We start from the raw sequence: 18808 nt of genomic DNA, 5'->3' as shown, positions 1-18808 counted from the left end.
CCATTCATACAATAAGTTTCATTTCCCTTCTGTTTGTCTATTTGTTAATTTCTTCTCTTAATATCTCCATCAGAGTATCTACCTCAGCTCAGTCTAGAACCAACCAAAAATACTTTCTTTCTTCTACACTGTGATCCAAAAGAACATTTGGCATTTCAAGTCATCTTACTTTATTTATAAATTACACAGTATCAATTTAATTCCCTGCAACAACAACAACAAAAAACCCCCAGCAAGTTTGGAATACACTTTAATACAATAAGTTCCGTTTTCCTTCTATCTAATTGTTAATTTCTTCTCTTAGTATCTCCATCAGAGTATCTACCTCAGCTAAGTCTAGAACTAACGAAAAAGAAAACTTTCTTTCTTCTAAACTGTGGTCCAAAAAAGAAGAAAAAAAAAACATTGGCATTTCAAATCATCTTACTTTGTTTGTGAATTGCATGGTATCAATTTGTTTCCCTGCAACAAAGCAACCAGCAGTTTCGGAATACACTTTCTTCAGTTTTATTGGTGTAATATGCCAACGATATAACTTTAATGATTTGTCTCTCATCATCTGGCAGACCAATTCCTTCATTTTCCTCCTAATACACCTTATATAAACCTCTCTCAGCAGGCGGTGTTCCTTGAAAAAAATAAGGCAAGCTCTATAGCCATTTTCTATATCTTTCTCCAATTCCTTTTTCTTCATACCAAGAACTGGTGTCAAGATCTCTACTATCACCTCCTTTATATGGTCATACCTATCCTCTGGAATATTCTGCATTCCTGAAATATGCTCTACCTGCACCGTTTCTATTCTCACTAATCTGTCCCCTTTGTATTTTTGAACTTTTTCAATCTCCTCAGACTTTTCATTCACTACTTCCAACTTTCTTTCCACATATTTTGCAGATTGTGTCAAGCCATGAATCTCTTCCTTTACTTCCGTCAATTGCTTTTGCAGGCCATCTAATTTCTTATTTACTCCATCTAATTGTTCTGTCAGATTTGCCTGCACCTGACTCAATGCATTCATAAAATACAATTGCATAGAATTCTGCACTTCCTCTATAACTTCCTGTGAGGACATTATCTCCATCAGTTTTAAAGTTGCCAATAGTGGGACTAACCTATCTATTTTGTCTTACTTGTATGTCATACTCATTTTTCTATTATCCAAGGTCTTACTGACACCCCAATTCCAATTCATATACTACTACTTCGCCTTACTTCACTCAAAATTCATACATCACCTTCCTTTAACACTCTCACATACCAGTTGGTTTTTATATCCTTAAATTACTATTCTTTACCACCAAACACCCTTCACCTGAACATTCACATTAACTCATTACATATAGAAAATCATACAGAAAATCAGCAGTAATCAAATTAACAATAGTTAATTATTCAATCCATTAATTATTTGTTAACTGTCTCTTTTGAATCCTTAGTGTTTCCCAACCGCTTATCCTTCTGTCTTCCTCTTCTTCTTCTCCTTTTTCTTCCTCTTCCTCTTCTTAATCTCAATCTCTGCTCCTCTCTTCTGCTACCAGTTCAAAAAGCCAGTTCAGTAAATCCATTCCTGTTCTTCCACATCTCTGCCAACGGAATTCCAGCCTCTCCACCTCACCTCTGCCCTTGCGTTCCTGGAAACTCTATACTAACATCAAAAGTCTCCCATCTTCAGATTCAACTCATTTCAAAGGTCCAGTGATTTTATTTCCACCCTGTATATTATAACCACTGTTGAGCCTTTATTTAGCTCCCTGTCTCTTTAAGAAAATCGCCATGCACAAGCATATGGGAAAAGGGAGAGGAAAAGAGGTTTGTGAAGGCTCCCTTTAAATCGTCAGAAATCTCCTGCTTCTTTCCTCTTTTCCCCCCTTCTTCACCTCCTCTGTCTCAGTGCTCTTCACAAACTTTTACAATCATAGCCAGTCTACGACTCCCAACCTCTGCCGTTGCTGCCAAAGTAGTCCTCCACCACTCCTCCGCTTTCTACCTTTGTGCATTCGCCAAACCAGGTCTCTTTCCCCCCAGCGTCGGATTCCACTTGAGAGTAGGGGCAAAACAACGCACTTAGTAAGTTCTTTCCTTCGTTTATATCTTCAGTTTAGGGTCAGATATACTTTCCCCCCCTTCTTCACCATTTATTCTGTCCTCCAAATGCCGCTTCGCCTACTCCCCTTCTCCGGTGGTCACAGCTAATTCGCCATTAAGGCGTCTGGTCTATCCGGGCTTGAAGTAATATGTTGAACGGGCTCTATGCTCAGAAAAACCGGCACAGAGCACCCAGCACTCCTCCGCACGAGTGCCCCTCCAACAGAGGCACCACCGAGTTCTTACCAACTGAAGAACCCCCCCCAAAAGACCAGCACAGATGCTGCAGAGCCGGAGCTCCTACAAACACGTCTGTTAGCACCGTGCCGTTACCGGAAACTCCCCTCTTATGTTCTTATGTTGACGCAATATTATCTTGGCTCCAAAAAAGCTGCTTGAGTTGGTTCATTTCAGAGGGATCAGACACTGGCTATTGAAGAGGCAGGATCACAGCAGCAGTCCGTGGTTGCCCATTCAGACAGCTAGTGTGCCTCAACCATGGACTCGCTGTGGAAAGGGTTGTTTTTTAAAAAAAGTCCCCCAGTGTGTACGCTCAAGCAGAGAAGCAAACAAGCGCTCCTCAGAGCAGGGTTAGGAAACTGCCCCCTAAAAGCATCAGAAACAGCTTGGCATGATCACACTGCTCTTCTGCTTATAAGTTGTGCCCAGGCACTTAGATGGCCAGTGAATATACAATCTAAATGCGATTCAGGGTTTGGAAACTACCAGGAAGATCCAGGTGGCTTTTTAATCTGATTAGGAGGCCTCTGGAGACAGGGTGAGAACGGGTACGACTTGGAGAGCAGATGTGCTTGCATGATCATGCACATTTAATTCAAATGGGAGGCAGAGCTAGGTCAGGCCAAATCTCTTGTGTGAAAGAATCCACAGAAAACAAGAGACTTTCCTTATGCATCTCCCCTTCTCTATTTAGCCTGCATGTTTCTGCAGTACTGAAGCCTAGAACTTTCCTGGATCAGGTGGATTCAGCCAAGATCAACCCAGCAAGCAGACGCCAAGGATACCCCAAACTTGGGCTGCAGGAGAGTTGGTGGCAGGTTGTTATAAAAAAGTAAAATGAGCCCCAATTCCAGCCACAGCATTCTGCACCAATTGCACTCTTCAAGAACAGCCCCATGTAGAACAGTCTGCAGTAGTCTGATCTAGATGTTACTAGGGCATGCAGCACATTGGCAAGATTGGTTTCCCCCAGGAAAGTCCTCAGCTGGCTCACCAGCTGAAGCTTGTGAAAGGTGCTTCTGAGCAGTGCTGCTTTTCCAGCAGGAGGCTCAGACGTGGCAGCACCCTCAAGCTACTCACCTGCTCCACTAGGGGAAGTGAAACCCCATCCAGAAGAGAAGACACCTCAGTTCATTTGTCAATCCATTTCAATGGGATTAATATGCAGTTTAGTAGCCATTATCCATCTCAGTTGATTCCAGGTTGTGTGAAGTGCTTTATTTCACTCTGTTCCCAGGTGGCCTTAGTCTAGCTGTGACCAAACTTCCCCAGATCAGTTTGGAATTTGGAAATTCAGGGGATTTAAACCTAATGCTGAAGCAGGAATGGAACTAAATAGATTTTATGGCAAATTGGTTGGTGGGTGCTTTAAAATTAGAGCAAGAAGTTGTTCCTTTGATTCAAAAGGCTTATCATGTGGGCAGACAATGAGAGGAACCAGCAAAAGCTCCAGTATACTATTGAGATATTGTTCTAGTTTTCAAGGACCACAGAACCAAACACTGGATAGTAACACAAGCTAGAGAAAGAAATTGTTTGGAATATCAGAACTTAGATACGAGTCTTTTCTGGCCTCCTACCAGAGTTTCTGAAGATCAGAAAGGAATTGAAACCGACCACAGCTAAACTCCGTGAGTTAGGCATTAAATATCATTGGCTTCATACAGGGAAACTCTACGTGTATGTGTATTCCTCCTGATAGATCACTCCACATCCTAATAGTTCTAATTAAGGTGCCTCCCATAGCTTTTCCCATTAGAAAGTAAAGTGCCATGAGAAGATCCACAAAAATGATAATTAGCCTTCCCAAGGATTACTGGAACTATTCAGGAAAACTAAGGTAAATATTAGCCATGTCACACAAAAACACCATCATCAAAATTAAGAAATGGTTACAGAAAATAATGTGATCGAGGTTCAGCAGCATGAAACTTTTTCTAGGAATTTCTAGGCAGATTTCCATTGACAAAAAGCTGTAAGCAGTACATCAGTTCTACGCTGCACTGAATGACTGCAAACAATCCCAGTCTTCCAGACCCCAAACATGTAAAGATCCATTCCTAGAATCCCACAGAGGGGAAAAACTGAAAGTTTTTGGCTGGTTCCACAGACTGCATAGACTCCACATGAATCCAGAATATGCACAAAAATCCTGGAAGATGGTAGTCTCCAAATATATTTGGAAGTTGTAGATGTCACTAATTAAGAGTTTTTCACCAAGATGAAGATTGAAATGAAATGTAAATAGCTAAAAATGAATACACAGGTTTGTTTTCTGAGTAAGGGTCAAGAGACCAGTGTTGATAAACACAGCATACAGTGTATTGTATCTTCTGTGTAACTTTTATTGGACAAAATGATCAAAGGTACACAATTTACAGTGAGTCAGTTGTACACCAGCAAACAGCCCTATTTCTAAAAGAAACAAAAGAAAATCTAGATGAATGAGATAAGTCTAAGGGAACTATGAAGACTATTGGCTTAAATTTCAGTTAACTATTTTGGATTTCACTTATAAAGCTGAAGTATAGTCTTCATATAGAAAGATTACTGTAATATAGTGGGTTCAACGCATGGACGAGACGAGGCAGCAGTGATCAAAGCAAAGCTCTTTTGTTAAGTACAGCATGGCAGCGGCTGAACTCAAGACTAAGGAACTGGGACAACAGGGCCAATTATATACACTTCAGGGTTCCCATGCTAGGATGCCATTGGATCATTTAAAACAGCAGGGGGCCTGTGATTGGAGCAGGGCAGCAGGAATTTGGATCCTACTGTCCATTGTTCCTGAGTCCCCAAGCTCAGTCCTACAGGCTCCAATGAGCTAGGCAGGAACCTATTCGTATATTCTACTGATCAGCATGCACAACAATTACTGTCTCCAGCTGTGGATATTCTGAGTTTGCCAACATATTCAGAATCCTAAAAGTACCTTTTTGTAGAAAAAGCCCAGCAGGAACTCATTTGCATATTAGGTCACACCCCCTAATGCCAAGCCAGCTGGAACTGCATTCCTGATCATTCCTGCTCAAAAAAGCCCTGAGTTAAGCTATTTGCAAATGGAATGGCAGAAGGAAACAAACATTTATTTGCCGTTCTTGTTGCCTCAGTGTGTGACTTGAAAATTATCTATGGTACAGTTTCAGTGCTTCAGCAGTTCATTCCCTTCATAGTTCCCTTCTTCATCCCGCTCATATTCCCTGTAAACCAAGGGACAATGTCCTAATAATATATTCTAGAATTCAGGCTGACTCATGAACATTTGAAAGTAGAATATTTTAAAAATAATAAGGCAAGATGCATAGGTTTCTTCCTTTAAGAAGGAAGTTGTTCAGACATCAGGCTCATCATAACTGGAATTCTATGATGAAGAGACACAAAGGTACATTTTGGAACAGTATTTATCAGTTTAAAATATCAAAAACCTAAATATATCTGCTTAGAGCTACAATATATTAATTTCAATCAAATTGGATTATTAAGTGACAAACACTCATCTACAGATTATGACTCAACATAGAGAGGTTATTGTCCAGTATAACATTATCTGACTAAACAAATTTTACACTTCACAAATATAAAGCCACAGACTTATGACAGTCAGTTTAAATGTTCCAGCCAGCTATGTGTTAGGTAACTGAGAGGCCTCTCAATAGAAAGAATGACAACAATGTTGAAGTGGAAATGTGTCATTCTGAATTCCTTCTTAAAAGCAGCATTTGAGAAGCATTTAGGTTTTCTTTTAACAGAGGCGGAAAAAGAAAGATGGTAGGGCTGGAGATGAATGTGGTCCTAATATACACATCACACCTTTTATCATAACTATACCTTAATCATTCTATAAAATGCTGCATGCTTTCCTTGGGAACTCTATTGAGTGGTTTGCTAGTGATTTCTTAACTTTAAATTCTTGAATAGATTAGCAATTTTATACCATTGTACTGTTATGAGACCATGAATAGTGTGGGTCCTTTGTTGATCTAAGTAGTGTACTTACATTTGTCTCTCAAAAGATACTGAATGGCTTCAACCTGAGGCAGTTACATAGGATTCCAATTGGTGGGTTGTACCTGAAGTGCCACAAGCAGAGTCCCTCCTGAACATACCTTTCCTTATTCTCCTTTACTGTTGCAAAGTACTGAACTCTTAAAATGCTGCCCTCAGGGTTCAGGAGATCCCAAGGAACAGTTCTGGATGTGATACAGCAGACTGCAGTAGTAGTGGGAATTGGCCAAAATGGCTCTCTACTAGTGATAAAAGTTCAATACAAAGGGATATACGGTAGTTTGTGGTATTGGTAGAGATACCTGTTAACCCACACTTCAATTAAAATGGGAAATGTCATAGTTCAATTTGTTTGCAAGTCACTCTCTCCAACCTAGTATTAGATATGTACAACGACAGTGAAGTGTACCCTAGGTTCAAATTTATTCAGATTGCCCCCTCCCTTAAACCTTTTTCTGGAAGGGATTTAAGACTGCTTGGATATTATGCTCTCTTCATCTTTTGGCTGAATGCAGTACTTTTTCTGTAATGGACAACAGTGACGATATAATTGTTTAAGCATTATACCCTCTTCAGTTCTAAAGGAATAGGGCTAAAGCTCTCAGCTTAGAACCCCCAGGTAAGGGCAACCCAAAACTTCTGTTAAGACATCCAGGCATATCATGACAGACAAGGCATCCACTAGTTCTCCTTAGTCCTAGATGACAAATCACCAGGCCCACATGGTGTACAAAAAAGAGTTCTGAAAGAATTCAGAAATGAACTTGGGGCTCTCCTGACAAAAATATGCAATCTATTACTAAAACCTGGCTCCAAAATTCCTGAGGACTGGAAGGTAGCTAATGTAACCCCCCATCCTTAAAAGACGATCCAGAGGGGATCTGGGTAATTACAGGCCAGTCAGTCTAACATCAATACTGGGTAAGTTGGTGGAATCCATTGTTAAAGACAGAATTAGTAGGTACATAGATGAACAAAAGCTATTGAGGAAGAATCGGCATCGATTCTGTAAAAGAAGATCTAACCACTAACCTTTTAGAGTTCTTTGAGGTGGTGAACAAACATATGGACAAAGGTGACACAGTAGATATTGTTTACCTAGACTTTCAGAAAGCTTTTGATAAAGTTCCTCATCAAAGGATGCTAAGTAAACTCAGCATCCATGGGATATGACAAGTCCTCTTGAAGATTAAAAACTGGTTAATTAACAGGAAACAGAGTAAATAAAAATAAACAGTTTTCATAGTGGAAGGTGGTAAGGTGGGCATTCAATGAAATGAATTAGTAGGCTTAGAAAAGAAAAAGGAAGTACTTCTTCACCTAAAGAGTAATTCTTGAAATTCACTTTTGCAGGAAGTGGTGGCAACTACAAGCACAGACAGGTTCAAGAGGGGATTGGATAAACACCATGTCTGTGGTAGTAATGCTCTTGGTGCTTGGGAGGCAACAGTGGGAGGCTTCTGGAATTCTGACCCCGCTGGTAGACCTCCTGATGGTAGCCCAATATGCAAAAGTTTGTGTTTTCTGCTATTCCAGATTTATGTATACATTTTAGTATTAAAATTGACAATATAATAGTATATAACACTTTTACTAGGTATTTAAGATACTTCATCATTTCAGAGAGTAGCTGTGAGAAGGAGAAGGAGGAGGAGATTGGATTTATACCCTGCCCTTCACTTGAAGTCTCAGAATAGCTTACAATCTCCTTTCCCTTCCCCTCCCCACAACAGACACACTGTGAAATAGGGGGTGGGGCTGAGACAGCTCTTTTGAGAACTGCTCCTCAGAGAACAGCTCTGAGAGATCTTGTGACTGACTCAAGGTCACACCAGCATGTGCACATGGAGGAGTAGACAATCAGACCTGGTTCTCCCAGATTAGCATTTGAGCTGTTAACCACTACACCAAACTAGGTCTCTCTGGAACAATTCAAGAACATAAGAACATAAGAGAAGCCAAGTTGGATCAGGCCAATGGCCCATCCAGTCCAACACTCTGTATCACATCGTGGCCAAAATACACACACACACACACACACTATGGCTAATAGCTCCCTTTGTCAGACAAGAGTAGGGATTCCTATTTTTGGGCATTCCTCTTTTTTGGCCTCTCTACTTGTTTCTGATGAAGAGAACACTGAATCTCAAAACCTTATACTCTGAAAATCTTTTTGGTCTTTAAGGTGCTAGTGGATTCAAATCAAAGTATTTCATGTATATTATTTTAATAATCCTTATGACAACCTTCTAAAGTAAGCCAGGATATTCATATAATTCGGAAGGAAGTCTCAAGCTGAAGTCATCTTTCCTAAAATGCTCTAGTGACATCACAGGCTGATGCAACATTTGTTCTTGGTCTCTCCCTACTCAGTTCTTTCATGGTTCTTAATCAACACTGAAATATCAGCAAGATTATGAGACTTAAGGGTCATGGAATTGAACAAGGTTATCTAGGATAGGGTTGGAGGTGGAGTGGCTCTGTATGTCAGAGAGGGTACACGGTCCAGTGAGACTGAAGTCAGAGAATTAGATTCCCTTCTAGAAATAGAGGGCCCAAAAGGAAATTTAACTATGGGAGTTTGTTATCGCCCACCAAATCAAAAGATACAGGACAATTATAATATGATGGAAGGATTAAAGATAGTGGCTAAACATAAAAACTGTGCTGTAATAGGTGATTTTAACTACCCGCAGATTGATTGGGTCAATATGTGTTCTGGTCGAGAGAAAGAGATTGAGTTTCTTGATGCTCTCAATGAGTGTGCTATGGAGCAGATGGTCTCAGAACCTACCAGGGGTGTGGCGATCCTGGATTTGGTCCTAAGTAATGCCCAAGACTTGGTGAGAGATGTAAAAGTGATCGCACCGCTTGGGAACAGTGACCATAACGTTATTGATTTCACCATTTGTATAAATAGAGAGTTGCCCCAAAAGACCAGCACAACCACGTTTAACTTTAAAAGGGGTAAATTCTCTGAGATGAGGAGGCATGTGAAGAGGGAACTGAAAGGAAAGGTAAATACAGTCAAAAACCTTGGGGAAGCTTAGAGGCTATTTAAAACTACAATCCTAGAAGCTCAGATAAAATATATACCACAAGTTAGGAAAGGCACAAACAGGTATAAGAAAAGGCCTGCATGGTTAACAAACAAAGTAATGGAAGCTGTAAAAGGTAAGAAGGACTCCTTTAAGTGGTGGAAAGCTTGTCCAAGTGAGATTAATAAAAGGGAACGTAGGCTGTGGCAAATCAAATGCAAGACTGTAATCAGATAGGCAAAAAGGGACTATGAGGAGCATATTGCAAAAAACATAAAGACCAACAGTAAAAATTTCTTCAAATATATTAGAAGCAGGAAAGCAGCCAGGGAGGCAGTGGGGCCCTTGGATGACCAACGGGGTCAAAGGATTACTGAAGGAGGATAGGGAAATGGCTGAGAAGCTGAATGCATTTTTTGCCTCTGTCTTCACTGTGGAAGACGAGAAGTGTTTGCCAGCTCCAGAACCACTAATTTTGGAAGAGGTGTTCTATAATGGAATATAAATATTGACCGCACTCCAGGAAAATATTAACCTGCCTTTGTTATTCTGAAACTGCCATTTGGAATTACACTGTATTTCCCCTGTATTACCATTATCAGTCCCTATTGGTAACTGAACATATTTATTTATTTTATGATTTATATCCCGCCCTTCCCACCAAGTGGCTCAGGGCGGCTACATATGCAGGCAAAAGCAGAAATTCCATACCAATCCTACATAGCAGACAGTTATCAATAGTTTCGATGCCTTCAAAACAGGGAGGAAAAAGTAAGTTGTCTAGCTTTTGTAAGACAATGGGTCTTCTGTATAAAATATTCTTTAAGGAAGAATAACAGGTTGAGAAGCAGACATAATCATGCAGGTTATCTTTCAGCTGGGCAAACTTTTTGTAATGATCAGAGATGCATTATAAATTATCTTGGGTACTGATTGATTGTATCACTGTGTCTCATCTCAAGCAACTATAAAATAAAAGTTTGAGAGACATTAGCTATAACAGGATGAGCTGCAATAATACTTTGGATTAATCTGGATAATGGCATTTAATGAGCACTATAAGCTAAGTAGTTGTATGGAATAGCAACAGTCCATTTCCACCCATTTGTAAACTCCCATGGATCAGGAAAAAGGTGAAGAACACCAATATTTTTTTTTGTTAATTTATCTTCTTCTACTGCAGAGTCCAATGGCTACATTTCTGGCCCCTTCTCTGTGTCAATCAGTAGGAGTAACTATTCTAAGGCACAGCGTTGCTATGCAAGCAAGTCCACTGAAAAGGCATGCTGACCCACTTAGAAGTGCCAGCTCTCACTGACCCTGTGTTGAGCAAAAGCCTCCTTCAGGTTTTGTTTCCCTTCCCTCCTGAGTTTTTCCATTTCTGAAGAAATAGGCCTCCTCTCCCCTATATACTTTCCTTTTTAAATCTAGCATTTATGAAGGAAAAGCAGATCCCACTCACCCCCATGCTTTGATTTTACTACTTTTTAGAAGCCTATTACCCTAGCTTCTCACATATACCTTCTTATGAACATGCCATAGTTTCTGCCATCAGGAGAATGATAGCACATTTCCACAAGGGACTCAGTCTAATCATAGTAATTCATTTGATGAAGAATGGGTCTTTAATTGTTACTCTTGGCAGCAGTTGAGAACAATAGTGAAATATTACACTAAATATTGCCACGTGCAATAGTAAAATACTGTTTCATTCTTGCCAGCAGCTGTGTTCATTCCCCTCCCTGCACCAAGCCCAGAGTTGAATGTTGCCATTTAATCCAAATCATTTGCTTTTCCTTCATCCAAAACTAACAAGAGGTTTAAAGAAAGCTGGAGTTTTATTAGAACCATTTGCTCAGCTTGCATTGCCAAAATAATTTACTAAAAACTATTCACAATGCTTTTTATTTAGGTTAAAGTTGATTCCTCAGTTCCACAAAGGTGGGGGTTAATTTATTTTTTTCCCCTTTCCAGGACCAATATTGTCAAGTCACATTTTATTCCTGGTCTCCAGCCCTGTCTCCTTTCATCCGTGACATTAAGAAGGGTGGAGAAGCCCCTGAGGTGCTGGCATGTACTACATGAACCTAAACTGGGATCTCAAACAGAAGATGCAGAACTCTATAATAGAATATATATTCTGCAATGTATGATACATTTTAGTCATTTGTAATCAATGGTTAGATCTGAAACTGAAGATGCTGATGTCAGTAGATCTTTGTGGTGTTCCCATCCTCCCCCAGATGCATGCCAGTCTGGGAAAGTTGAGTCCTGAGATCTTTCCAGCCTTTTCTATTAGCTAGGGTTGCCAGCTCTGGGTTGGGACATACCTGCAGATTTGGTGGGCAGGAACCTTGGTGGAGAAAATTCCATAGAATCTACCTGCCAAAGCATCTATCTTTTCCTGGGGAACTGATCTTGGCTGTCTGGAGAGTAATTGTAATAGTGGATGGTCTCCAGGTGCCATCTGGAGGTTGACAACCCTAACCATTAGCAGAGCTATGCTGATTGGAAGAGTGGGCAATTTTACCTACACCTCAGTGCAGCCCATCCCAGCTTGCATGGTTATTTGCTTACATGAATTCCATCACTCCAGGAATTAGGTTTGCTGGAACTCGATGTATTGCTTCAAAGATCACAAGATCAAATTCACTGATAAATTTACTACATAACTGAATGGTTTGCAGGAATTACTGTTTCATGCTTGGCAAGAGACTTGGGGTGTGTGTGTGTGGGATTCCTCCCCCCCCTAATGCATCTCACAGGCCCCCACATCTTAAATTCTAACAGCAAAGTAGGCTAGTCTTTGGATATTTAAATCCATGGCTTGCAGTTATGCATTGACAAGACAGATCTTTCTACAAACCTGAGAAGGATTCTGGGTTTGCAGAAAAAAAATATGAAATCTAAAAAAATGCATTGGGGAGTGTTTTTTTTTTTTTTTTAAATCCAAAAATGATAAAAGGAATGTGTGTAGTTTTAAGCAACGAATTCTCTCAGTGGCTTCCACTAGCTAACCTCAATATTCCAGGCTGGATTTATATGAGGAAAAAGGCAGTGAATGGGGTAGGGCCCATTTTGGCCTTTGAGAATGGACTCAGCAGGGCAATGCCTAGCTAGAATTGCCAGTTCCAAGTTGGAAAATTCCTGGAGATTTTGTGACGGAGTCTGAGGAAAACAGGATTTGAGGAAGGAGAGGCCTCAGTCAAATATAGTGCCACAGAGTCCACCCTCCAAAGTAGTCATTTTCCCTAGGGGGACAGATTTCTGAGTCTAGAATTCAGTTGTAATTCTAGGAGATCACCGGGTCTAACCTGGAAGTTGAAAACTCTAGGCTTGGAAGTAGCTTCTAGTGATCTGATACCACCTGACTTGCATGACTCAACTACATCTGACTGCTACAGTTCAACAGCAGCTACCCATTGAAAGCCACTGTGGTGTAGCAGAACTTCAAACTAGGGTCTGGGAGACGCAGGTCTGAATTCACATATTGCTTTGGAAGCTCAGTAAGTGATTTTGGACCAGTCCCTACTTTCAGCCTAACCTACCTCCCAGGGTTGTTGTGTGGCTAAAAAGGACAAGAGGGGAATAATGTAAATTGCTTCAATCCCCACTGTAGAAAAAGGTGGGGTATAAATGAACTAAATAAATAATAAATATCACTGAAGATGGGAGGCAGATAAAAAGTAGGTTGATTAATAGCTGGTGAGAGAATGAGAATTGTCAAAAATGTATCTCCCCTAAATTTGGGTTTATTTCAGCTTCAGGGAGTTTACTGTCTCTGGTGGGGAAGGGAGGAGTGCCAGCTGGAGCTCCACAGCAGCAAATGGGCTTAGAAGGGGATAGCTCTGCTTAGGATCTTACTTAGAATGCCTTTTCGGTCCCGGCTCCAACTTGGTGGAACTCTCTTCCAAATACCATCAGGGCCCTCCAGTGTCTTTTGCAGTCCTGTAGGGCCTGTAAGGCAGACCTTTTGGTTGAGGACAGCAATGGTTACCCTCTTGGCTGGCACCCTCCCTGTGCTTTCCAGGACTGGATCTACATGTTTTTTGAGGGAGGGGGCAAAATTAAAAAATGATGACCCCTTATGGGCCATTCTATCTTATGGTCCCATAGAATACAATGGACTCCATACCCAATTTGGCGCCCCCCCTCTGTCGGGGGGGGGGAAGCATCTCCCTCTGCCCCCCCCCCCCCTAGTTCTGGCCCTGGTGTTTTCCACAGTAGCTGATAGTCTGTGATTATAATGATAGGATTTTACTATCTGATTTTAGATTGTAATATAAATGCTATTTTAATTGTTTATTTAAGTTTGATTTTTTTTTCTTTCTTATACATCACCCAGAGCCCTGCCTTTGCAGGGATGGGTGATTCATAAATCTAATAATACATAAATAACTAAAAATACTACACTCACAATAACATTCCAGAGAAACGCCTCACTGAATTAAAATAAATTAACTTCCCTATATATGTTGTTAGGATAAAACTTTTTAAAAAGTAACTTCATAGTATGTTATACATACTTGTGTACGAAAAAGCCTCATTAAATAATGTTAGATTTACTTGTTTATAAATATGTACAGGATTGCGCTGGTAATAGAAGAAGAAAAAGATGATATTGGATTTATATCCCGCCCTATACTCTGAATCTCAGCGTCTCAGAGCGGTCACAATCCCCTTTACCTTCCCCCCCTCCCACAACAGACACCCTGTGAGTAGGCAGGGCTGAGAGAGCTCTCACAGCAGTTACCCTTTTAAGGACAACTCCTATGAGAGCTATGGCTGACCCAAGGCCATTCCAATAGGTGTAAGTGGAGGAATGGGGAATCAAACCCGGTTCTCCCAGACAAGAGTCTGAGTACTCAACCACTACACCAAACTTTTAAAAAACATAAGAACATAAGAACATAAGAGAAGCCATGTTGGATCAGGCCAACGGCCCATCAAGTCCAACACTCTGTGTCACACAGTGGCAAAAAATGTTATATACACACATACACTGTGGCTAATAGCCACTGATGGACCTGTGCTCCATATTTTTATCTAAACCCCTCTTGAAGGTGGCTATACTTGTGGCCGCCACCACCTCCTGTGGCAGTGAATTCCACATGTTAATCACTCTTTGGGTGAAGAAGTACTTCCTTTTATCCGCTTTAACCTGTCTGCTCAGCAATTTCATCGAATGCCCACGAGTTCTTGTATTGTGAGAAAGGGAGAAAAGTACTTCTTTCTCTACTTTCTCCATTCCATGCATTATCTTGTAAACCTCTATCATGTCACCCCGCAGTCGACGTTTCTCCAAGCTAAAGAGTCCCAAGCGTTTCAACCTTTCTTCATAGGGAAAGTGCTCCAGCCCTTTAATCATTCTAGTTGCCCTTCTCTGCACCTTCTCTAAAGCTATAATATCTTTTTTGAGGTGCGGCGACCAGAACTGCACACAGTACTCCAAATGAGACCGCACCATCGATTTATACAGGGGCATTATGATACTGGCTGATTTGTTTTCAATTCCCTTCCTAATAATTCCCAGCATGGCATTGGCCTTTTTTATTGCAAACGCACACTGTCTTGACACTTTCAGTGAGTTATCTATCATGACCCCAAGATCTCTCTCTTGATCAGTCTCTGCCAGTTCACACCCCATCAACTTGTATTTGTAGCTGGGATTCTTAGCCCCAATGTGCATTACTTTGCACTTGGCCACATTGAACCGCATCTGCCACGTTGACGCCCACTCACCCAGCCTCAACAGATCCCTTTGGAGTTCCTCACAATCCTCTCTGGTTCTCACCACCCTGAACAATTTAGTGTCATCCGCAAACTTGGCCACTTCACTGCTCACTCCCAACTCTAAATCATTTATGAACAAGTTAAAGAGCATGGGACCCAGTACCGAGCCCTGCGGCACCCCACTGCTTACCGTCCTCCACTGCGAAGACTGCCCATTTATACTCACTCTCTGCTTCCTATTACTCAGCCAGTTTTTGATCCACAAGAGGACCTGTCCTTTTACTCCATGATTCTCAAGCTTTCTAAGGAGCCTTTGATGAGGAACTTTATCAAAAGCTTTCTGGAAGTCAAGGTAAACAACATCTATCGGGTCTCCTTTGTCCACATGTTTGTTCACCCCCTCAAAGAAATGCAACAGGTTAGTGAGGCAAGATCTTCCCTTGCAGAACCCATGCTGAGTCTTCCTCAATAACCCGTGTTCATCAATGTGCCTACTCATTCTGTCCTTGATAATGGTTTCTACCAACTTTCCCGGTATTGAAGTCAGACTGACTGGCCTGTAATTTCCCGGATCTCCTCTGGAACCTTTTTTAAAGATGGGGGTGACATTTGCTACCTTCCAGTCCTCAGGAATGGAGGCAGATTTCAATGAAAGATTACAGATTTTTGTTAGAAGATCCACAAGTTCAACTTTGAGTTCCTTCAGAACTCTCGGATGTATGCCATCCGGACCCGGTGACTTATTAGTTTTTAATTTGTCTATCAGTTGTAGGACCTCCTCATTTGTCACCTCAATCTGACTCAGGTCTTTCAACACCCCTTCCAAAATTAGTGGTTCTGGGGCGGGCAAAAAGTTCTCGTCTTCTACAGTGAAGACGGAGGCAAAAAATTCATTTAGCTTCTCAGCCATTTCCCTATCCTCCTTCAGTAATCCTTTTACCCCATGGTCATCCAAGGGCCCCACTGCCTCCCTGGCTGGTTTCCTACTTCTAATATATTTGAAGAAAGTTTTATTGTTGGTCTTTATGTTTTTTGCAATATGCTCCTCATAGTCCCTTTTTGCCTGCCTGATCACAGTCTTGCATTTGATTTGCCACAGCCTGTGTTCCCTTTTACTAATCTCACTTGGACTGGTTTTCCACCGCTTAAAGGAGTCCTTCTTACCTTTTAAAGCTTCCATTACTTTGTTTGTTAACCACGCAGGCCTTTTCTTATGCCTGTTTGTGCCTTTCCTAACTTGTGGTATGTATTTTATCTGAGCTTCTAGGATTATAGTTTTAAATAGCGTCCAAGCTTCCCCAAGGGTTTTGACCGTATGTACCTTTCCTTTCAGTTTCTTCCTCACATGCCTCCTCATCTCAGTGTATTTACCCCTTTTAAAGTTAAATGTGGTTGTGGTGGTCTTTTTGGACAACTCCCTATTTATACAAACGGTGAAATCAATAACATTATGGTCACTGCTTCCAAGCGGCGCAATCACTTTTACATCTCTCACCAAGTCTTGGGCATTACTTAGGACCAAATCCAGGATCGCCCCACCCCTGGTAGGTTCTGAGACCATCTGCTCCATAGCACAGTCATTGAGAGCATCAAGAAACTCAATCTCTTTCTCTTGACCAGAACACATATTGACCCAATCAATCTGCGGGTAGTTAAAATCACCTATTACAACACAGTTTTTACGTTTAGCCGCTATCTTTAAGCCTTCCATCATATTATAATCGTCCTCTCTCTTTTGATTTGGTGGGCGATAACAAACTCCCATAGTTAAATTTCCTTTTGGGCCCTCTATTTCAACCCAAAGCATTTCTAAAAGTGAATCTAATTCTCTGATCTCAGCCTTACTGGACCGTATATCCTCTCTGACATACAGAGCCACCCCACCTCCAACCCTTCCCTCCCTATCCTTCCGATATAGCTTATATCCAGGAATCACCGTGTCCCACTGATTCTCCTCATTCCACCAAGTTTCTGAAATTCCCACAATATCTATGTTTTCTCCCAACACTAAACATTCCAATTCACCAATTTTACTTTGAACACTTCTAGCATTTGCATACAAACATCTATAATTTCCCAGGCGAGCTAGGCCCGCCACCTTCCTCCTGCCGCCTTGAGACACTGGCAGACAGTCCATATTGTTTGTCACCTTCACAGTGGACAACTCCGGTCCGTTACCCGGTAGAAAAATAATAGCTAACCCTTCATCTCTTTGAGACGAGTCCTCCCGAACCAGAGACATTTCATCTCCTGTCGGCTTTCCCCCAAGATTTAGTTTAAAAACTGCTCTGCCACCTTTTTGATTTTAAGCGCCAGCAGCCTGGTTCCATCCGGGGACAAGTGGAGACCGTCTCTTTTGTACAGCTCCCGCTTGTTCCAGAAAGCATCCCAGTGCCTAACAAACTTAAACCCTTCCTCCTTACACCATCGTCTCATCCACACATTGAGACTTCTAATTTGTGCCTGTCTCTCCTGCCCTGCACGTGGAACAGGTAGCACTTCCGAGAAGGCTACCTTGGAGGTCCTGGCCTTAAGTCTCCTGCCTAGCAGCCTAAATTTTTCCTCCAGGACCTCACGACTGCATTTCCCCACATCATTGGTGCCAACATGCACCACGACCACAGGCTCCTCCCCAGCACTGTCTATCAGTCTATCTACTACACGCGTAATGTCCGCTACCTTCGCACCAGGCAGGCAAGTCACCATACGGTCAGTACGCGGTTTCGCCACCCGGCTGTCTACTTGCCTAATGAGCGAATCACCAACTACCAATACCCCCCCTCTCCCCCTGCTCAGGGATGGTTCCTTGGCGCGAAAGGATTCCCGCTCACCAACCGAAGAAGAGGTCCCTTCTGAGGGCGCATTCCCCTTATCCTCAGCACGGTGCCCTGCTCCCTCTCGACCCTCACGCTCTCTGGCAGCAACGGGGCTGCTACGTTCAGAGCGGGGCTCATCTAATACGCCCCCGAGAGTCTTCCCCAAGTGCCTAACTGACCGTCTCTGCTTCTCCAGGGCAGTCACCTCGGCCTCAAGGGTACGAACTCGTTCCCTGAGGACCAGGAGCTCCTTGCATCGAGCACACACCCAAGACTTCTGTCCTTTGGGCAGATAGTCATACATGTGACACTCAGTGCAAAACACTGGAAAGCCCCCAACCCCCTGCTGGCATTCTATCTTCATTGTATATATATATATATATATATATTAAAATATACAGTCCTCTTTAAATGCTGTTTAAGTGGCTCCCCTTCTGGCGGGTCAACTTACCTTACCTCAACTTACCTTATTGGGAACTTACCTTATTTGGAGAACAAGGAAGCCAGGGATCTGGTTTCCTGCTCCTTAGGGAGCCCCTAGGCGAAGAGCCACGGGCCAAGAGCCCTTTAGCTCTCGCCCTTCGGCTCGCGCCAAAGGCTCGCGCCTTTGGCAAGGCGCGGCTTAAAATGCAAAGAGGTGGAGCAGAGGCACTCCTCAGCAATCACTCTCAATCAGCAGCAATCACTCTCAATCTCTTTCACCCTTAAGGCAGTCAACCAAACAAAGAGCAGTTCCCCAGCTATCACACCTTAGAATTTTAGGCAGCCCCACAAACCTTAGAATGTAGTCCTTCAAAACTCAGAAATTCTCAGCAATTTCTCCAGCTGTCTCAGCTGTCAGAGCTGCTCTGCTCTGCTCCTCTCAGACCTCTGTGAGATGTGCTCAGC

General features: G+C 42.1%; 1 protein-coding gene across 2 annotated transcripts in view; it reads right to left on the bottom strand.

Moving 5' to 3' along the window:
- The window catches only part of PCSK5 (proprotein convertase subtilisin/kexin type 5), a 429617-nt gene that overhangs the window by 151605 nt on the left and 259204 nt on the right, over positions 1–18808 (bottom strand). The window lies entirely within an intron of this gene.

This window comes from Heteronotia binoei, chromosome 4 (assembly GCF_032191835.1).
Source record: "Heteronotia binoei isolate CCM8104 ecotype False Entrance Well chromosome 4, APGP_CSIRO_Hbin_v1, whole genome shotgun sequence".
Lineage (NCBI taxonomy): Eukaryota > Metazoa > Chordata > Lepidosauria > Squamata > Gekkonidae > Heteronotia > Heteronotia binoei.
The sequence above is the reverse complement of the archived record's forward strand: the minus strand, read 5'-3'. Positions and strand labels throughout refer to the sequence as shown.